This window comes from Macaca nemestrina, chromosome 11 (genome assembly GCF_043159975.1).
Source record: "Macaca nemestrina isolate mMacNem1 chromosome 11, mMacNem.hap1, whole genome shotgun sequence".
Lineage (NCBI taxonomy): Eukaryota > Metazoa > Chordata > Mammalia > Primates > Cercopithecidae > Macaca > Macaca nemestrina.
The window spans coordinates 30195694-30216479 of NC_092135.1; positions in this window are offsets into that span (position 1 = coordinate 30195694).

Genomic DNA, 20786 nt, shown 5'->3' on the forward strand with positions numbered 1-20786 from the left:
TGAGATGAATTAACAGAACACTAAGCAGTTTCTCAGAAAGCTTCTTTCCAGATTTCATCTGACGATATTTCCTTTTTCACCATAGCCCTCTATGGGCTTCTAAATATCACTTTGCCAATTCCACAAGAACTGTCTTAGCGAAAGGCTTCTTGAGGGGAAAGCTGTAACTCTGTGAGATGATTTCACAGAACACAAAGAAGTTTCTCAGAAAGCTTCTTTCTCTTTGTTATCGGAGGATTTTTCCTTTGGCCCTATAGTCTTCAAAGGGATCCGAAATATCTTTTCTCAGTTTCCACAGAAATAGGGCTAGCAAAGAGATCCTCGAAGTACACATGTAACTCTGTGAGATGAATTAACAGAACACTAAGCAGTTTCTCAGAAAGCTTCTTTCCAGATTTCATCTGACGATATTTCCTTTTTCACCATAGCCCTCTATGGGCTTCCAAATATCACTTTGCCAATTCCACAAGAACTGTCTTAGCGAAAGGCTTCTTCAGGGGAAAGCTGTAACTCTGTGAGATGATTTCACAGAAAACAAAGAAGTTTCTCAGAAAGCTTCTTTCTCTTTGTTATCCGAGGATATTTCCTTTGGCCCTATAGTCTTCAAAGGGATCCGATATATCTGTTTTCAGATTCCACAGAAATAGGGCTAGCAAAGAGATCCTCGAAATACACATGTAACTCTGTGAGATGAATTCACAGAACACTAAGCAGTTTCTCAGAAAGCTTCTTTCCAGATTTCATCTGACGATATTTCCTTTTTCACCATAGCCCTCTATGGGCTTCCAAATATCACTTTGCCTATTCCACAAGAACTGTCTTAGCGAAAGGCTTCTTGAGGGGAAAGCTGTAACTCTGTGAGATGATTTCACAGAACACAAAGAAGTTTCTCAGAAAGCTTCTTTCTCTTTGTTATCCGAGGATATTTCCTTTGGCCCTATAGCCTTCAAAGGGATCCGAAATATCTGTTATCAGATTCCACAGAAATAGAGTTAGCAAAGAGATCCTCGAAATACACATGTAACTCTGTGAGATGAATTAAAAAAACACTAAGCAGTTTCGCAGAAAGCTTCTTTCCAGATTTCATCTGACGATATTTCCTTTTTCACCATAGTCCTCTGTGGGCTTCCAAGTATCACTTTGCCAATTCCACAAGAATTGTCTTAGCGAAAGGCTTCTTGAGGGGAAAGCTGTAACTCTGTGAGATAATTTCACAGAACACAAAGAAGTTTTTCAGAACGCTTCCTTCTCTTTGTTATCGGAGGATATTTCCTTTGGCCCTATAGTCTTCAAGGGGATCCGAAATATCTTTTCTCAGTTTCCACAGAAATAGGGCTAGCAAAGAGATCCTCGAAATACACATGTAACTCTGTGAGATGAATTCACAGAACACTAAGCAGTTTCTCAGAAAGCTTCTTTCCAGATTTCATCTGAGGATATTTCCTTTTTCACCATAGCCCTCTATGGGCTTCCAAATATCACTTTGCCAATTCCACAAGAACTGTCTTAGCGAAAGGCTTCTTGAGGGGAAAGCTGTAACTCTGTGAGATGATTTCACAGAACACAAAGAAGTTTCTCAGAAAACTTCTTTCTCTTTGTTATCGGAGGATATTTCCTTTGGCCCTATAGTCTTCAAAGGGATCCGAAATATCTGTTCTCAGATTCCACAGAAATAGGGCTAGCAAAGAGATCCTCGAAATACACATGTAACTCTGTGAGATGAATTAACAGAACACTAAGCAGTTTCTCAGAAAGCTTCTTTCCAGATTTCATCTGAGGATATTTCCTTTTTCACCATAGCCCTCTGTGGGCTTCCAAATATCACTTTGCCAATTCCACAAGAACTGTCTTAGCGAAAGCCTTCTTCAGGGGAAAGCTGTAACTCTGTGAGATGATTTCACAGAACACAAAGAAGTTTCTCAGAAAGCTTCTTTCTCTTTGTTATCCGAGGATATTTCCTTTGGCCCTATAGTCTTCAAAGGGATCCGAAATATCTGTTCTCAGATTCCACAGAAATAGGGCTAGCAAAGAGATTCTCGAAATACACATGGAACTCTGTGAGATGAATTCACAGAACCCTAAGTAGTTTCTCAGAAAGCTTCTTTCCAGATTTCATCTGACGATATTTCCTTTTTCACCATAGCCCTCTATGGGCTTCCAAATATCACTTTGCCTATTCCACAAGAACTGTCTTAGCGAAAGGCTTCTTGAGGGGAAAGCTGTAACTCTGTGAGATGATTTCACAGAACACAAAGAAGTTTCTCAGAAAGCTTCTTTCTCTTTGTTATCCGAGGATATTTCCTTTGGCCCTATAGTCTTCAAAGGGATCCGAAATATCTGTTCTCAGATTCCACAGAAATAGGGCTAGCAAAGAGATCCTCGAAATACACATGTAACTCTGTGAGATGAATTAACAAAACCCTAAGAAGTTTCGCAGAAAGCTTCTTTCCAGATTTCATCTGACGATATTTCCTTTTTCACCATAGCCCTCTATGGGCTTCCAAATATCACTTTGCCATTTCCACAAGAACTGTCTTAGCGAAAGGCTTCTTGAGGGGAAAGCTGTAACTCTGTGAGATGATTTCACAGAATACAAAGAAGTTTCTCAGAAAGCTTCTTTCTCTTTGTTATCGGAGGATTTTTCCTTTGGCCCTATAGTCTTCAAAGGGATCCGAAATATCTTTTCTCAGTTTCCACAGAAATAGGGCTAGCAAAGAGATCCTCGAAATACACATGTAACTCTGTGAGATTAATTCACAGAACACTAAGCAGTTTCTCAGAAAGCTTCTTTCCAGATTTCATCTGAGGATATTTCCTTTTTCACCATAGCCCTCTATGGGCTTCCAAATATCACTTTGCCAATTCCACAAGAACTGTCTTAGCGAAAGGCTTCTTGAGGGGAAAGCTGTAACTCTGTGAGATGATTTCACAGAACACAAAGAAGTTTCTCAGAAAGCTTCTTTCTCTTTGTTATCGGAGGATATTTCCTTTGGCCCTATAGTCTTCAAAGGGATCCGAAATATCTGTTCTCAGATTCCACAGAAATAGGGCTAGCAAAGAGATCCTCGAAATACACATGTAACTCTGTGAGATGAATTAACAGAACACTAAGCAGTTTCTCAGAAAGCTTCTTACCAGATTTCATCTGACGATATTTCCTTTTTCACCATAGCCCTCTATGGGCTTCCAAATATCACTTTGCCAATTCCACAAGAACTGTATTAGCGAAAGGCTTCTTGAGGGGAAAGCTGTAACTCTGTGAGATGATTTCACAGAACACAAAGAAGTTTCTCAGAAAGCTTCTTTCTCTTTGTTATCCGAGGATATTTCCTTTGGCCCTATAGTCTTCAAAGGGATCCGAAATATCTGTTTTCAGATTCCACAGAAATAGGACTAGCAAAGAGATCCTCGAAATACACATGTAACTCTGTGACATGAATTAACAGAACACTTAGCAGTTTCACAGAAAGCTTCTTTCCAGATTTCATCTGACGATATTTCCTTTTTCAACATAGCCCTCTCTGGGCTTCCAAATATCACTTTGCCAATTCCACAAGAACTGTCTTAGCGAAAGGCTTCTTGAGGGGAAAGCTGTAACTCTGTGAGATGATTTCACAGAACACAAAGAAGTTTCTCAGAAAGCTTCTTTCTCTTTGTTATCGGAGGATTTTTCCTTTGGCCCTATAGTCTTCAAAGGGATCCGAAATATCTGTTCTCAGATTCCACAGAAATAGAGCTAGCAAAGAGATCCTCGAAATACACATGTAACTCTGTGAGATGAATTCACAGAACACTAAGCAGTTTCTCAGAAAGCTTCTTTCCAGATTTCATCTGACTATATTTCCTATTTCACCATAGCCCTCTATGGGCTTCCAAATATCACTTTGCTAATTCCACAAGAACTGTCTTAGCGAAAGGCTTCTTGACGGGAAAGCTGTAACTCTGTGAGATGATTTCACAGAACACAAACAAGATTCTCAGAAAGCTTCTTTCTCTTTGTTATCCGAGGATATTTCCTTAGGCACCATAGTCTTCAAAGGGATCCGAAATATCTGTTTTCAGATTCCACAGAAATAGGGCTAGCAAAGAGATCCTCGAAATACACATGTAACTCTGTGAGATGAATTAACAGAACACTAAGCAGTTTCTCAGAAATCTTCTTTCCAGATTTCATCTGACGATATTTCCTTTTTCACCATAGCCCTCTATGGGCTTCCAAATATCACTTTGCCTATTCCACAAGAACTGTCTTAGCGAAAGGCTTCTTGAGGGGAAAGCTGTAACTCTGTGAGATGATTTCACAGAACACAAAGAAGTTTCTCAGAAAGCTTCTTTCTCTTTGTTATCCGAGGATATTTCCTTTGGCCCTATAGTCTTCAAAGGGATCCGAAATATCTGTTCTCAGATTCCACAGAAATAGAGATAGCAAAGAGATCCTCGAAATACCCATGTAACTCTGGGAGATGAATTAAAAAAACACAAAGCAGTTTCGCAGAAAGCTTCTTTCCAGATTTCATCTGACGATATTTCCTTTTTCACCATAGTCCTCTATGGGCTTCCAAATATCACTTTGCCAATTCCACAAGAATTGTCTTAGCGAAAGGCTTCTTGAGGGGAAAGCTGTAACTCTGTGAGATGATTTCACAGAACACAAAGAAGTTTCTGAGAACGCTTCCTTCTCTTTGTTATCGGAGGATTTTTCCTTTGGCCCTATAGTCTTCAAAGGGATCCGAAATATCTTTTCTCAGTTTCCACAGAAATAGGGCTAGCAAAGAGATCCTCGAAATACACATGTAACTCTGTGAGATGAATTCACAGAACACTAAGCAGTTTCTCAGAAAGCTTCTTTCCAGATTTCATCTGAGGATATTTCCTTTTTCACCATAGCCCTCTATAGGCTTCCAAATATCACTTTGCCAATTCCACAAGAACTGTCTTAGCGAAAGGCTTCTTGAGGGGAAAGCTGTAACTCTGTGAGATGATTTCACAGAACACAAAGAAGTTTCTCAGAAAGCTTCTTTCTCTTTGGTATCGGAGGATATTTCCTTTGGCCCTATAGTCTTCAAAGGGATCCGAAATATTTGTTCTCAGATTCCACAGAAATAGGGCTAGCAAAGAGATCCTCGAAATACACATGTAACTCTGTGAGATGAATTAACAGAACACTAAGCAGTTTCTCAGAAAGCTTCTTTCCAGATTTCATCTGACGATATTTCCTTTTTCACCATAGCCCTCTATGGGCTTCCAAATATCACTTTGCCAATTCCACAAGAACTGTCTTAGCGAAAGGCTTCTTGAGGGGAAAGCTGTAACTCTGTGAGATGATTTCACGGAACACAAAGAAGTTTCTCAGAAAGCTTCTTTCTCTTTGTTATCCGAGGATATTTCCTTTGGCCCTATAATCTTCAAAGGGATCCGAAATATCTGTTTTCAGATACCACAGAAATAGGACTAGCAAAGAGATCCTCGAAATACACATGTAACTCTGTGAGATGAATTAACAGAACACTAAGCAGTTTCGCAGACAGTTTCTTTCCAGATTTCATCTGACGATATTTCCTTTTTCACCGTAGCCCTCTATGGGCTTCCAAATATCACTTTGCCAATTCCACAAGAACTGTCTTAGCGAAAGGCTTCTTGAGGGGAAAGCTGTAACTCTGTGAGATGATTTCACAGAACACAAAGAAGTTTCTCAGAAAGCTTCTTTCTCTTTGTTATCCGAGGATATTTCCTTTGGCCCTATAGTCTTCAAAGGGATCCGAAATATCTGTTCTCAGATTCCACAGAAATAGGGCTAGCAAAGACATCTTCGAAATACACATGTAACTCTGTGAGATGAATTAACAGAACACTAAGCAGTTTCTCAGAAAGCTTCTTTCCAGATTTCATCTGACGATATTTCCTTTTTCACCATAGCCCTCTATGGGCTTCCAAATATCACTTTGCCAATTCCACAAGAACTGTCTTAGCGAAAGGCTTCTTCAGGGGAAAGCTGTAACTCTGTGAGATGATTTCACAGAACACAAAGAAGTTTCTCAGAAAGCTTCTTTCTCTTTGTTATCGGAGGATTTTTCCTTTGGCCCTATAGTCTTCAAAGGGATCCGAAATATCTTTTCTCAGTTTCCACAGAAATAGGGCTAGCAAAGAGATCCTCGAAATACACATGTAACTCTGTGAGATGAATTAACAGAACACTAAGCAGTTTCTCAGAAAGCTTCTTTCCAGATTTCATCTGACGATATTTCCTTTTTCACCATAGCCCTCTATGGGCTTCCAAATATCACTTTGCCAATTCCACAAGAACTGTCTTAGCGAAAGGCTTCTTCAGGGGAAAGCTGTAACTCTGTGAGATGATTTCACAGAAAACAAAGAAGTTTCTCAGAAAGCTTCTTTCTCTTTGTTATCCGAGGATATTTCCTTTGGCCCTATAGTCTTCAAAGGGATCCGATATATCTGTTATCAGATTCCACAGAAATAGGGCTAGCAAAGAGATCCTCGAAATACACATGTAACTCTGTGAGATGAATTAACAGAACACTAAGCAGTTTCTCAGAAAGCTTCTTTCCAGATTTCATCTGACGATATTTCCTTTTTCACCATAGCCCTCTATGGGCTTCCAAATATCACTTTGCCAATTCCACAAGAACTGTCTTAGCGAAAGGCTTCTTGTGGGGAAAGCTGTAACTCTGTGAGATGATTTCACAGAACACAAAGAAGTTTCTCAGAAAGCTTCTTTCTCTTTGTTATCGGAGGATTTTTCCTTTGGCCCTATAGTCTTCAAAGGGATCCGAAATATCTTTCTCAGTTTCCACAGAAATAGGGCTAGCAAAGAGATCCTCGAAATACACATGTAACTCTGTGAGATGAATTCACAGAACACTAAGCAGTTTCTCAGAAAGCTTCTTTCCAGATTTCATCTGACGATATTTCCTATTTCACCATAGCCCTCTATAGGCTTCCAAATATCACTTTGCCAATTACACAATAACTATCTTAGCGAAAGGCTTCTTGACGGGAAAGCTGTAACTCTGTGAGATGATTTCACAGAACACAAAGAAGTTTCTCAGAAAGCTTCTTTCTCTTTGTTATCCGAGGATATTTCCTTAGGCACTATAGTCTTCAAAGGGATCCGAAATATCTGTTTTCAGATTCCACAGAAATAGGGCTAGCAAAGAGATCCTCGAAATACACATGGAACTCTGTGAGATGAATTAAAAAAACACTAAGCAGTTGCGCAGAAAGCTTCTTTCCAGATTTCATCTGACGATATTTCCTTTTTCACCATAGTCCTCTATGGGCTTCCAAATATCACTTTGCCAATTCCACAAGAACTGTCTTAGCGAAAGGCTTCTTGAGGGGAAAGCTGTAACTCTGTGAGATGATTTCACAGAACACAAAGAAGTTTCTCAGAACGCTTCCTTCTCTTTGTTATCGGAGGATTTTTTCTTTGGCCCTATAGTCTTCAAAGGGATCCGAAATATCTTTTCTCAGTTTCCACAGAAATAGGGCTAGCAAAGAGATTCTCGAAATACACATGGAACTCTGTGAGATGAATTCACAGAACACTAAGCAGTTTCTCAGAAAGCTTCTTTCCAGATTTCATCTGAGGATATTTCCTTTTTCACCATAGCCCTCTGTGGGCTTCCAAATATCACTTTGCCAATTCCACAAGAACTGTCTTAGCGAAAGGCTTCTTGAGGGGAAAGCTGTAACTCTGTGAGATGATTTCACAGAACACAAAGAAGTTTCTCAGAAAGCTTCTTTCTCTTTGTTATCGGAGGATATTTCCTTTGGCCCTATAGTCTTCAAAGGGATCCGAAATATCTGTTATCAGATTCCACAGAAATAGGGCTAGCAAAGAGATTCTCGAAATACACATGGAACTCTGTGAGATGAATTCACAGAACACTAAGTAGTTTCTCAGAAAGCTTCTTTCCAGATTTCATCTGACGATATTTCCTTTTTCACCATAGCCCTCTATGGGCTTCCAAATATCACTTTGCCTATTCCACAAGAACTGTCTTAGCGAAAGGCTTCTTGAGGGGAAAGCTGTAACTCTGTGAGATGATTTCACAGAACACAAAGAAGTTTCTCAGAAAGCTTCTTTCTCTTTGTTATCCGAGGATATTTCCTTTGGCCCTATAGTCTTCAAAGGGATCCGAAATATCTGTTCTCAGATTCCACAGAAATAGAGCTAGCAAAGAGATCCTCGAAATACACATGTAACTCTGTGAGATGAATTAACAAAACCCTAAGAAGTTTCGCAGAAAGCTTCTTTCCAGATTTCATCTGACGATATTTCCTTTTTCACCATAGCCCTCTTTGGGCTTCCAAATATCACTTTGCCAATTCCACAAGAACTGTCTTAGCGAAAGGCTTCTTGAGGGGAAAGCTGTAACTCTGTGAGATGATTTCACAGAATACAAAGAAGTTTCTCAGAAAGCTTCTTTCTCTTTGTTATCGGAGGATTTTTCCTTTGGCCCTATAGTCTTCAAAGGGATCCGAAATATCTTTTCTCAGTTTCCACAGAAATAGGGCTAGCAAAGAGATCCTCGAAATACACATGTAACTCTGTGAGATGAATTAACAGAACACTAAGCAGTTTCGCAGAAAGTTTCTTTCCAGATTTCATCTGACGATATTTCCTTTTTCACCATAGCCCTCTATGGGCTTCCAAATATCACTTTGCCAATTCCACAAGAACTGTCTTAGCGAAAGGCTTCTTGAGGGGAAAGCTGTAACTCTGTGAGATGATTTCACAGAACACAAAGAAGTTTCTCAGAAAGCTTCTTTCTCTTTGTTATCCGAGGATATTTCCTTTGGCCCTATAGTCTTCAAAGGGATCCGAAATATCTGTTCTCAGATTCCACAGAAATAGGGCTAGCAAAGACATCTTCGAGATACACATGTAACTCTGTGAGATGAATTAACAGAACACTAAGCAGTTTCTCAGAAAGCTTCTTTCCAGATTTCATCTGACGATATTTCCTTTTTCACCATAGCCCTATAAGGGCTTCCAAATATCACTTTGCCAATTCCACAAGAACTGTCTTAGCGAAAGGCTTCTTCAGGGGAAAGCTGTAACTCTGTGAGATGATTTCACAGAACACAAAGAAGTTTCTCAGAAAGCTTCTTTCTCTTTGTTATCGGAGGATTTTTCCTTTGGCCCTATAGTCTTCAAAGGGATCCGAAATATCTTTTCTCAGTTTCCACAGAAATAGGGCTAGCAAAGAGATCCTCGAAATACACATGTAACTCTGTGAGATGAATTAACAGAACACTAAGCAGTTTCTCAGAAAGCTTCTTTCCAGATTTCATCTGACGATATTTCCTTTTTCACCATAGCCCTCTATGGGCTTCCAAATATCACTTTGCCAATTCCACAAGAACTGTCTTAGCGAAAGGCTTCTTCAGGGGAAAGCTGTAACTCTGTGAGATGATTTCACAGAAAACAAAGAAGTTTCTCAGAAAGCTTCTTTCTCTTTGTTATCCGAGGATATTTCCTTTGGCCCTAAAGTCTTCAAAGGGATCCGATATATCTGTTCTCAGATTCCACAGAAATAGGGCTAGCAAAGAGATCCTCGAAATACACATGTAACTCTGTGAGATGAATTAACAGAACACTAAGCAGTTTCTCAGAAAGCTTCTTTCCAGATTTCATCTGACGATATTTCCTTTTTCACCATAGCCCTCTATGGGCTTCCAAATATCACTTTGCCAATTCCACAAGAACTGTCTTAGCGAAAGGCTTCTTGAGGGGAAAGCTGTAACTCTGTGAGATGATTTCACAGAACACAAAGGAGTTTCTCAGAAAGCTTCTTTCTCTTTGTTATCGGAGGATTTTTCCTTTGGCCCTATAGTCTTCAAAGGGATCCGAAATATCTTTCTCAGTTTCCACAGAAATAGGGCTAGCAAAGAGATCCTCGAAATACACATGTAACTCTGTGAGATGAATTCACAGAACACTAAGCAGTTTCTCAGAAAGCTTCTTTCCAGATTTCATCTGACGATATTTCCTATTTCACCATAGCCCTCTATAGGCTTCCAAATATCACTTTGCCAATTACACAAGAACTATCTTAGCGAAAGGCTTCTTGACGGGAAAGCTGTAACTCTGTGAGATGATTTCACAGAACACAAAGAAGTTTCTCAGAAAGCTTCTTTCTCTTTGTTATCGGAGGATATTTCCTTTGGCCCTATAGTCTTCAAAGGGATCCGAAATATCTGTTATCAGATTCCACAGAAATAGGGCTAGCAAAGAGATTCTCGAAATACACATGGAACTCTGTGAGATGAATTCACAGATCACTAAGTAGTTTGTCAGAAAGCTTCTTTCCAGATTTCATCTGACGATATTTCCTTTTTCACCATAGCCCTCTATGGGCTTCCAAATATCACTTTGCCAATTCCACAAGAACTGTCTTAGCGAAAGGCTTCTTGAGGGGAAAGCTGTAACTCTGTGAGATGATTTCACAGAACACAAAGAAGTTTCTCAGAACGCTTCCTTCTCTTTGTTATCGGAGGATTTTTTCTTTGGCCCTATAGTCTTCAAAGGGATCCGAAATATCTTTTCTCAGTTTCCACAGAAATAGGGCTAGCAAAGAGATCCTCGAAATACACATGTAACTCTGTGAGATGAATTCACAGAACACTAAGCAGTTTCTCAGAAAGCTTCTTTCCAGATTTCATCTGAGGATATTTCCTTTTTCACCATAGCCCTCTGTGGGCTTCCAAATATCACTTTGCCAATTCCACAAGAACTGTCTTAGCGAAAGGCTTCTTGAGGGGAAAGCTGTAACTCTGTGAGATGATTTCACAGAACACAAAGAAGTTTCTCAGAAAGCTTCTTTCTCTTTGTTATCGGAGGATATTTCCTTTGGCCCTATAGTCTTCAAAGGGATCCGAAATATCTGTTATCAGATTCCACAGAAATAGGGCTAGCAAAGAGATTCTCGAAATACACATGGAACTCTGTGAGATGAATTCACAGATCACTAAGTAGTTTGTCAGAAAGCTTCTTTCCAGATTTCATCTGACGATATTTCCTTTTTCACCATAGCCCTCTATGGGCTTCCAAATATCACTTTGCCAATTCCACAAGAACTGTCTTAGCGAAAGGCTTCTTGAGGGGAAAGCTGTAACTCTGTGAGATGATTTCACAGAATACAAAGAAGTTTCTCAGAAAGCTTCTTTCTCTTTGTTATCGGAGGATTTTTCCTTTGGCCCTATAGTCTTCAAAGGGATCCGAAATATCATTTCTCAGTTTCCACAGAAATAGGGCTAGCAAAGAGATCCTCGAAATACACATGTAACTCTGTGAGATGAATTCACAGAACACTAAGCAGTTTCTCAGAAAGCTTCTTTCCAGATTTCATCTGACGATATTTCCTTTTTCACCATAGCCCTCTACGGGCTTCCAAATATCACTTTGCCAATTCCACAAGAACTGTCTTAGCGAAAGGCTTCTTGAGGGGAAAGCTGTAACTCTGTGAGATGATTTCACAGAACACAAAGAAATTTCTCAGAAAGCTTCTTTCTCTTTGTTATCGGAGGATATTTCCTTTGGCCCTATAGTCTTCAAAGGGATCCGAAATATCTGTTCTCAGATTCCACAGAAATAGGGCTAGCAAAGAGATCCTCGAAATACACATGTAACTCTGTGAGATGAATTAACAGAACACTAAGCAGTTTCTCAGAAAGCTTCTTACCAGATTTCATCTGACGATATTTCCTTTTTCACCATAGCCCTCTATGGGCTTCCAAATATCACTTTGCCAATTCCACAAGAACTGTCTTAGCGAAAGGCTTCTTGAGGGGAAAGCTGTAACTCTGTGAGATGATTTCACAGAACACAAAGAAGTTTCTCAGAAAGCTTCTTTCTCTTTGTTATCCGAGGATATTTCCTTTGGCCCTATAGTCTTCAAAGGGATCCGAAATATCTGTTCTCAGATTCCACAGAAATAGGGCTAGCAAAGAGATCCTCGAAATACACATGTAACTCTGTGAGATGAATTAACAGAACACTAAGCAGTTTCTCAGAAAGCTTCTTTCCAGATTTCATCTGACGATATTTCCTTTTTCACCATAGCCCTCTATGGGCTTCCAAATATCACTTTGCCAATTCCACAAGAACTGTCTTAGCGAAAGGCTTCTTGAGGGGAAAGCTGTAACGCTGTGAGATGATTTCACAGAAAACAAGGAAGTTTCTCAGAAAGCTTCTTTCTCTTTGTTATCGGAGGATTTTTCCTTTGGCCCTATAGTCTTCAAAGGTATCCGAAATATCTTTTCTCAGTTTCCACAGAAATAGGGCTAGCAAAGAGATCCTTGAAATACACATGTAACTCTGTGAGATGAATTAACAGAACACTAAGCAGTTTCTCAGAAAGCTTCTTTCCAGATTTCATCTGACTATATTTCCTTTTTCACCATAGTCCTCTATGGGCTTCCAAGTATCACTTTGCCAATTCCACAAGAATTGTCTTAGCGAAAGGCTTCTTGAGGGGAAAGCTGTAACTCTGTGAGATAATTTCACAGAACACAAAGAAGTTTCACAGAACGCTTCCTTCTCTTTGTTATCGGAGGATATTTCCTTTGGCCCTATAGTCTTCAAAGGGATCCGAAATATCTTTTCTCAGTTTCCACAGAAATAGGGCTAGCAAAGAGATCCTCGAAATACACATGTAACTCTGTGAGATGAATTCACAGAACACTAAGCAGTTTCTCAGAAAGCTTCTTTCCAGATTTCATCTGAGGATATTTCCTTTTTCACCATAGCCCTCTATGGGCTTCCAAATATCACTTTGCCAATTCCACAAGAACTGTCTTAGCGAAAGGCTTCTTGAGGGGAAAGCTGTAACTCTGTGAGATGATTTCACAGAACACAAAGAAGTTTCTCAGAAAGCTTCTTTCTCTTTGTTATCCGAGGATATTTCCTTTGGCCCTATAGTCTTCAAAGGGATCCGAAATATCTGTTCTCAGATTCCACAGAAATAGGGCTAGCAAAGAGATCCTCGAAATACACATGTAACTCTGTGAGATGAATTAACAGAACACTAAGCAGTTTCTCAGAAAGCTTCTTTCCAGATTTCATCTGAGGATATTTCCTTTTTCACCATAGCCCTCTATCGGCTTCCAAATATCACTTTGCCAATTCCACAAGAACTGTCTTAGCGAAAGGCTTCTTGACGGGAAAGCTGTAACTCTATGAGATGATTTCACAGAACACAAAGAAGTTTCTCAGAAAGCTTCTTTCTCTTTGTTATCCGAGGATATTTCCTTAGGCACTATAGTCTTCAAAGGGATCCGAAATATCTGTTTTCAGATTCCACAGAAATAGGGCTAGCAAAGACATCCTCGAAATACACATGGAACTCTGTGAGATGAATTAACAGAACACTAAGCAGTTTCTCAGAAAGCTTCTTTCCAGATTTCATCTGACGATATTTCCTTTTTCACCATAGCGCTCTATGGGCTTCCAAATATCACTTTGCCTATTCCACAAGAACTGTCTTAGCGAAAGGCTTCTTGAGGGGAAAGCTGTAACTCTGTGAGATGATTTCACAGAACACAAAGAAGTTTCTCAGAAAGCTTCTTTCTCTTTGTTATCCGAGGATATTTCCTTTGGCCCTATAGTCTTCAAAGGGATCCGAAATATCTGTTCTCAGTTTCCACAGAAATAGAGCTAGCAAAGAGATCCTCGAAATACACATGTAACTCTGTGAGATGAATTAAAAAAACACTAAGCAGTTTCGCAGAAAGCTTCTCTCCAGATTTCATCTGACGATATTTCCTTTTTCACCATAGTCCTCTATGGGCTTCCAAATATCACTTTGCCAATTCCACAAGAATTGTCTTAGCGAAAGGCTTCTTGAGGGGAAAGCTGTAACTCTGTGAGATGATTTCACAGAACACAAAGAAGTTTCTCAGAACGCTTCCTTCTCTGTGTTATCGGAGGATTTTTCCTTTGCCCCTATAGTCTTCAAAGGGATCCGAAATATCTTTTCTCAGTTTCCACAGAAATAGGGCTAGCAAAGAGATCCTCGAAATACACATGTAACTCTGTGAGATGAATTCACAGAACACTAAGCAGTTTCTCAGAAAGCTTCTTTCCAGATTTCATCTGAGGATATTTCCTTTTTCACCATAGCCCTCTATGGGCTTCCAAATATCACTTTGCCAATTCCACAAGAACTGTCTTAGCGAAAGGCTTCTTGAGGGGAAAGCTGTAACTCTGTGAGATGATTTCACAGAACACAAAGAAGTTTCTCAGAAAGCTTCTTTCTCTTTGTTATCGGAGGATATTTCCTTTGGCCCTATAGTCTTCAAAGGGATCCGAAATATCTGTTCTCAGATTCCACAGAAATAGGGCTAGCAAAGAGATCCTCGAAATACACATGTAACTCTGTGAGATGAATTAACAGAACACTAAGCAGTTTCTCAGAAAGCTTCTTTCCAGATTTCATCTGAGGATATTTCCTTTTTCACCATAGCCCTCTATCGGCTTCCAAATATCACTTTGCCAATTCCACAAGAACTGTCTTAGCGAAAGGCTTCTTGAGGGGAAAGCTGTAACTCTGTGAGATGATTTCACAGAACACAAAGAAGTTTCTCAGAAAGCTTCTTTCTCTTTGTTATCCGAGGATATTTCCTTTGGCCCTATAGTCTTCAAAGGGATCCGAAATATCTGTTTTCAGATTCCACAGAAATAGGACTAGCAAAGAGATCCTCGAAATACACATGTAACTCTGTGGGATGAATTAACAGAACACTAAGCAGTTTCGCAGAAAGGTTCTTTCCAGATTTCATCTGACGATGTTTCCTTTTTCACCATAGCCCTCTATGGGCTTCCAAATATCACTTTGCCAATTCCACAAGAACTGTCTTAGCGAAAGGCTTCTTCAGGGGAAAGCTGTAACTCTGTGAGATGATTTCACAGAACACAAAGAAGTTTCTCAGAAAGCTTCTTTCTCTTTGTTATCGGAGGATTTTTCCTTTGGCCCTATAGTCTTCAAAGGGATCCGAAATATCTTTTCTCAGTTTCCACAGAAATAGGGCTAGCAAAGAGATCCTCGAAATACACATGTAACTCTGTGAGATGAATTAACAGAACACTAAGCAGTTTCTCAGAAAGCTTCTTTCCAGATTTCATCTGACGATATTTGTTTTTCACCATAGCCCTCTATGGGCTTCCAAATATCACTTTGCCAATTCCACAGGAACTGTCTTAGCGAAAGGCTTCTTCAGGGGAGAGCTGTAACTCTGTGAGATGATTTCACAGAAAACAAAGAAGTTTCTCAGAAAGCTTCTTTCTCTTTGTTATCCGAGGATATTTCCTTTGGCCCTATAGTCTTCAAAGGGATCCGAAATATCTGTTCTCAGATTCCACAGAAATAGGGCTAGCAAAGAGATCCTCGAAATACACACGTAACTCTGTGAGATGAATTAACAGAACACTAAGCAGTTTCTCAGAAAGCTTCTTTCCAGATTTCATCTGACGATATTTCCTTTTTCACCATAGCCCTCTATGGGCTTCCATATATCACTTTGCCAATTCCACAAGAACTGTCTTAGCAAAAGGCTTCTTGAGGGGAAAGCTGTAACTCTGTGAGATGATTTCACAGAACACAAAGAAGTTTCTCAGAAAGCTTCTTTCTCTTTGTTATCGGAGGATATTTCCTTAGGCCCTATAGTCTTCAAAGGGATCCGAAATATCTTTTCTCAGTTTCCACAGAAATAGGGCTAGCAAAGAGATAGTCGAAATACACATGTAACTCTGTGAGATGAATTCACAGAACACTAAGCAGTTTCTCAGAAAGCTTCTTTCCAGATTTCATCTGAGGATATTTCCTTTTTCACCATAGCCCTCTGTGGGCTTCTAAATATCACTTTGCCAATTCCACAAGAACTGTCTTAGCGAAAGGCTTCTTGAGGGGAAAGCTGTAACTCTGTGAGATGATTTCACAGAACACAAAGAAGTTTCTCAGAAAGCTTCTTTCTCTTTGTTATCGGAGGATATTTCCTTTGGCCCTATAGTCTTCAAAGGGATCCGAAATATCTGTTCTCAGATTCCACAGAAATAGGGCTAGCAAAGAGATTCTCGAAATACACATGGAACTCTGTGAGATGAATTCACAGAACACTAAGTAGTTTCTCAGAAAGCTTCTTTCCAGATTTCATCTGACGATATTTCCTTTTTCACCATAGCCCTCTATGGGCTTCCAAATATCACTTTGCCTATTCCACAAGAACTGTCTTAGCGAAAGGCTTCTTGAGGGGAAAGCTGTAACTCTGTGAGATGATTTCACAGAACACAAAGAAGTTTCTCAGAAAGCTTCTTTCTCTTTGTTATCCGAGGATATTTCCTTTGGCACTATAGTCTTCAAAGGGATCCGAAATATCTGTTCTCAGATTCCACAGAAATAGAGCTAGCAAAGAGATCCTCGAAATACACATGTAACTCTGTGAGATGAATTAACAAAACCCTAAGAAGTTTCGCAGAAAGCTTCTTTCCAGATTTCATCTGACGATATTTCCTTTTTCACCATAGCCCTCTATGGGGTTCCAAATATCACTTTGCCAATTCCCCAAGAACTGTCTTAGCGAAAGGCTTCTTGAGGGGAAAGCTGTAACTCTGTGAGATGATTTCACAGAACACAAAGAAGTTTCTCAGAAAGCTTCTTTCTGTTTGTTATCGGAGGATTTTTCCTTTGGCCCTATAGTCTTCAAAGGGATCCGAAATATCTTTTCTCAGTTTCCACAGAAATAGGGCTAGCAAAGAGATCCTCGAAATACACATGGAACTCTGTGAGATGAATTCACAGAACACTAAGCAGTTTCTCAGAAAGCTTCTTTCCAGATTTCATCTGACGATATTTCCTATTTCACCATAGCCCTCTATGGGCTTCCAAATATCACTTTGCCAATTCCACAAGAACTGTCTTAGCGAAAGGCTTCTTGACGGGAAAGCTGTAACTCTGTGAGATGATTTCACAGAACACAAAGAAGTTTCTCAGAAATCTTCTTTCTCTTTGTTTTCCGAGGATATTTCCTTAGGCACTATAGTCTTCAAAGGGATCCGAAATATCTGTTTTCAGATTCCACAGAAATACGGCTAGCAAAGAGATCCTCGAAATACACATGGAACTCTGTGAGATGAATTAACAGAACACTAAGCAGTTTCTCAGAAAGCTTCTTTCCAGATTTCATCTGACGATATTTCCTTTTTCACCATAGCCCTCTATGGGCTTCCAAATATCACTTTGCCAATTCCACAAGAACTGTCTTAGCGAAAGGCTTCTTGAGGGGAAAGCTGTAACTCTGTGAGATGATTTCACAAACACAAAGAAGTTTCTCAGAAAGCTTCTTTCTCTTTGTTATCGGAGGATATTTCCTTTGGCCCTATAGTCTTCAAAGGGATCCGAAATATCTGTTCTAAGATTCCACAGAAATAGGGCTAGCAAAGAGATCCTCGAAATACACATGTAACTCTGTGAGATGAATTCACAGAACACTAAGCAGTTTCTCAGAAAGCTTCATTCCAGATTTTATCTGAGGATATTTCCTTTTTCACCATAGCCCTCTATCGGCTTCCAAATATCACTTTGCCAATTCCACAAGAACTGTCTTAGCGAAAGGCTTCTTGAGGGAAAAGCTGTAACTCTGTGAGATGATTTCACAGAACACAAAGAAGTTTCTCAGAAAGCTTCTTTCTCTTTGTTATCCGAGGATATTTACTTTGGCCCTATAGTCTTCAAAGGGATCCGAAATATCTGTTTTCAGATTCCACAGAAATAGGACTAGCAAAGAGATCCTCGAAATACACATGTAACTCTGTGGGATGAATTAACAGAACACAAAGCAGTTTCGCAGAAAGCTTCTTTACAGATTTCATCTGACGATATTTCCTTTTTCACCATAGCCCTCTATGGGCTTCCAAATATCACTTTGCCAATTCCACAAGAACTGTCTTAGCGAAAGGCTTCTTCAGGGGAAAGCTGTAACTCTGTGAGATGATTTCACAGAACACAAAGAAGTTTCTCAGAAAGCTTCTTTCTCTTTGTTATCGGAGGATATTTCCTTTGGCCCTATAGTCTTCAAAGGGATCCGAAATATTTGTTCTCAGATTCCACAGAAATAGGGCTAGCAAAGAGATCCTCGAAATACACATGTAACTCTGTGAGATGAATTCACAGAACACTAAGCAGTTTCTCAGAAAGCTTCTTTCCAGATTTCATCTGACGATATTTCCTTTTTCACCATAGCCCTCTATCGGCTTCCAAATATCACTTTGCCAATTCCACAAGAACTGTCTTAGCGAAAGGCTTCTTGAGGGGAAAGCTGTAACTCTGTGAGATGATTTCACAGAACACAAAGAAGTTTCTCAGAAAGCTTCTTTCTCTTTGTTATCCGAGGATATTTCCTTTGGCCCTATACTCTTCAAAGGGATCCGTAATATCTGTTCTCAGATTCCACAGAAATAGGGCTAGCAAAGACATCTTCGAAATACACATGTAACTCTGTGAGATGAATTAACAGAACACTAAGCAGTTTCTCAGAAAGCTTCTTTCCAGATTTCATCTGACGATATTTCCTTTTTCACCATAGCCCTCTATGGGCTTCCAAATATCACTTTGCCAATTCCACAAGAACTGTCTTAGCGAAAGGCTTCTTCAGGGGAAAGCTGTAACTCTGTGAGATGATTTCACAGAACACAAAGAAGTTTCTCAGAAAGCTTCTTTCTCTTTGTTATCGGAGGATTTTTCCTTTGGCCCTATAGTCTTCAAAGGGATCCGAAATATCTTTTCTCAGTTTCCACAGAAATAGGGCTAGCAAAGAGATCCTCGAAATACACATGTAACTCTGTGGGATGAATTCACAGAACACTAAGCAGTTTCTCAGAAAGCTTCTTTCCAGATTTCATCTGACGATATTTCCTATTTCACCATAGCCCTCTATGGGCTTCCAAATATCACTTTGCCAATTCCACAAGAACTGTCTTAGCGAAAGGCTTCTTGAGGGGAAAGCTGTAACTCTGTGAGATGATTTCACAGAACACAAAGAAGTTTCTCAGAAAGCTTCTTTCTCTTTGTTATCCGAGGATATTTCCTTTGGCCCTATAGTCTTCAAAGGGATCCGAAATATCTGTTCTCCGATTCCACAGAAATAGGGCTAGCAAAGACATCCTCGAAATACACATGTAACTCTCTGAGATGAATTAACAGAACACTAAGCAGTTTCTCAGAAAGCTTCTTTCCAGATTTCATCTGACGATATTTCCTTTTTCACCATAGCCCTCTATGGGCTTCCAAATATCACTTTGCCAGTTCCACAAGAACTGTCTTAGCGAAAGGCTTCTTGAGGGGAAAGCTGTAACTCTGTGAGATGATTTCACAGAAAACAAAGAAGTTTCTCAGAAAGCTTCTTTCTCTTTGTTATCGGAGGATTTTTCCTTTGGCCCTATAGTCTTCAAAGGGATCCGAAATATCTGTTTTCAGATTCCACAGAAATAGGACTAGCAAAGAGATCCTCGAAATACACATGTAACTCTGTGGGATGAATTAACAGAACACTAAGCAGTTTCTCAGAAAGCTTCTTTCCAGATTTCATCTGACGATATTTCCTTTTTCACCATAGCCCTCTATGGGCTTCCAAATATCACTTTGCCAATTCCACAAGAACTGTCTTAGCGAAAGGCTTCTTGAGGGGAAAGCTGTAACTCTGTGAGATGATTTCACAGAATACAAAGAAGTTTCTCAGAAAGATTCTTTCTCTTTGTTATCGGAGGATTTTTCCTTTGGCCCTATAGTCTTCAAAGGGATCCGAAATATCTGTTCTCAGATTCCACAGAAATAGGGCTAGCAAAGAGATCCTCGAAATACACATGTAACTCTGTGAGATGAATTAACAGAACACTAAGCAGTTTCTCAGAAAGCTTCTTTCCAGATTTCATCTGAGGATATTTCCTTTTTCACCATAGCCCTCTATGGGCTTCCAAATATCACTTTGCCAATTCCACAAGAACTGTCTTAGCGAAAGGCTTCTTCAGGGGAAAGCTCTAACTCTGTGAGATGATTTCACAGAACACAAAGAAGTTTCTCAGAAAGCTTCTTTCTCTTTGTTATCCGAGGATATTTCCTTTGGCCCTATAGTCTTCAAAGGGATCCGAAATATCTGTTCTCAGATTCCACAGAAATAGGGCTAGCAAAGAGATCCTCGAAATACACATGTAACTCTGTGAGATGAATTAACAGAACACTAAGCAGTTTCTCAGAAAGCTTCTTTCCAGATTTCATCTGACGATATTTCCTTTTTCACCATAGCCCTCTATGGGCTTCCAAATATCACTTTGCCAATTCCACAAAAACTGTCTTAGCGAAAGGCTTCTTGAGGGGAAAGCTGTAACTCTGTGAGATGATTTCACAGAACACAAAAAAGTTTCTCAGAAAGCTTCTTTCTCTTTGTTATCGGAGGATATTTCCTTTGGCCCTATAGTCTTCAAAGGGATCCGAAATATCTGTTTTCAGATTCCACAGAAATAGGACTAGCAAAGAGAACCTCGAAGTACACATGTAACTCTGTGAGATGAATTAACAGAACACTAAGCAGTTTCGCAGAAAGCTTCTTTTCAGATTTCATCTGACGATATTTCGTTTTTCACCATAGCCCTCTATGGGGTTCCAAATATCACTTTGCCAATTCCACAAGAACTGTCTTAGCGAAAGGCTTCTTGAGGGGAAAGCTGTAACTCTGTGAGATGATTTCACAGAACACAAAGAAGTTTCTCAGAA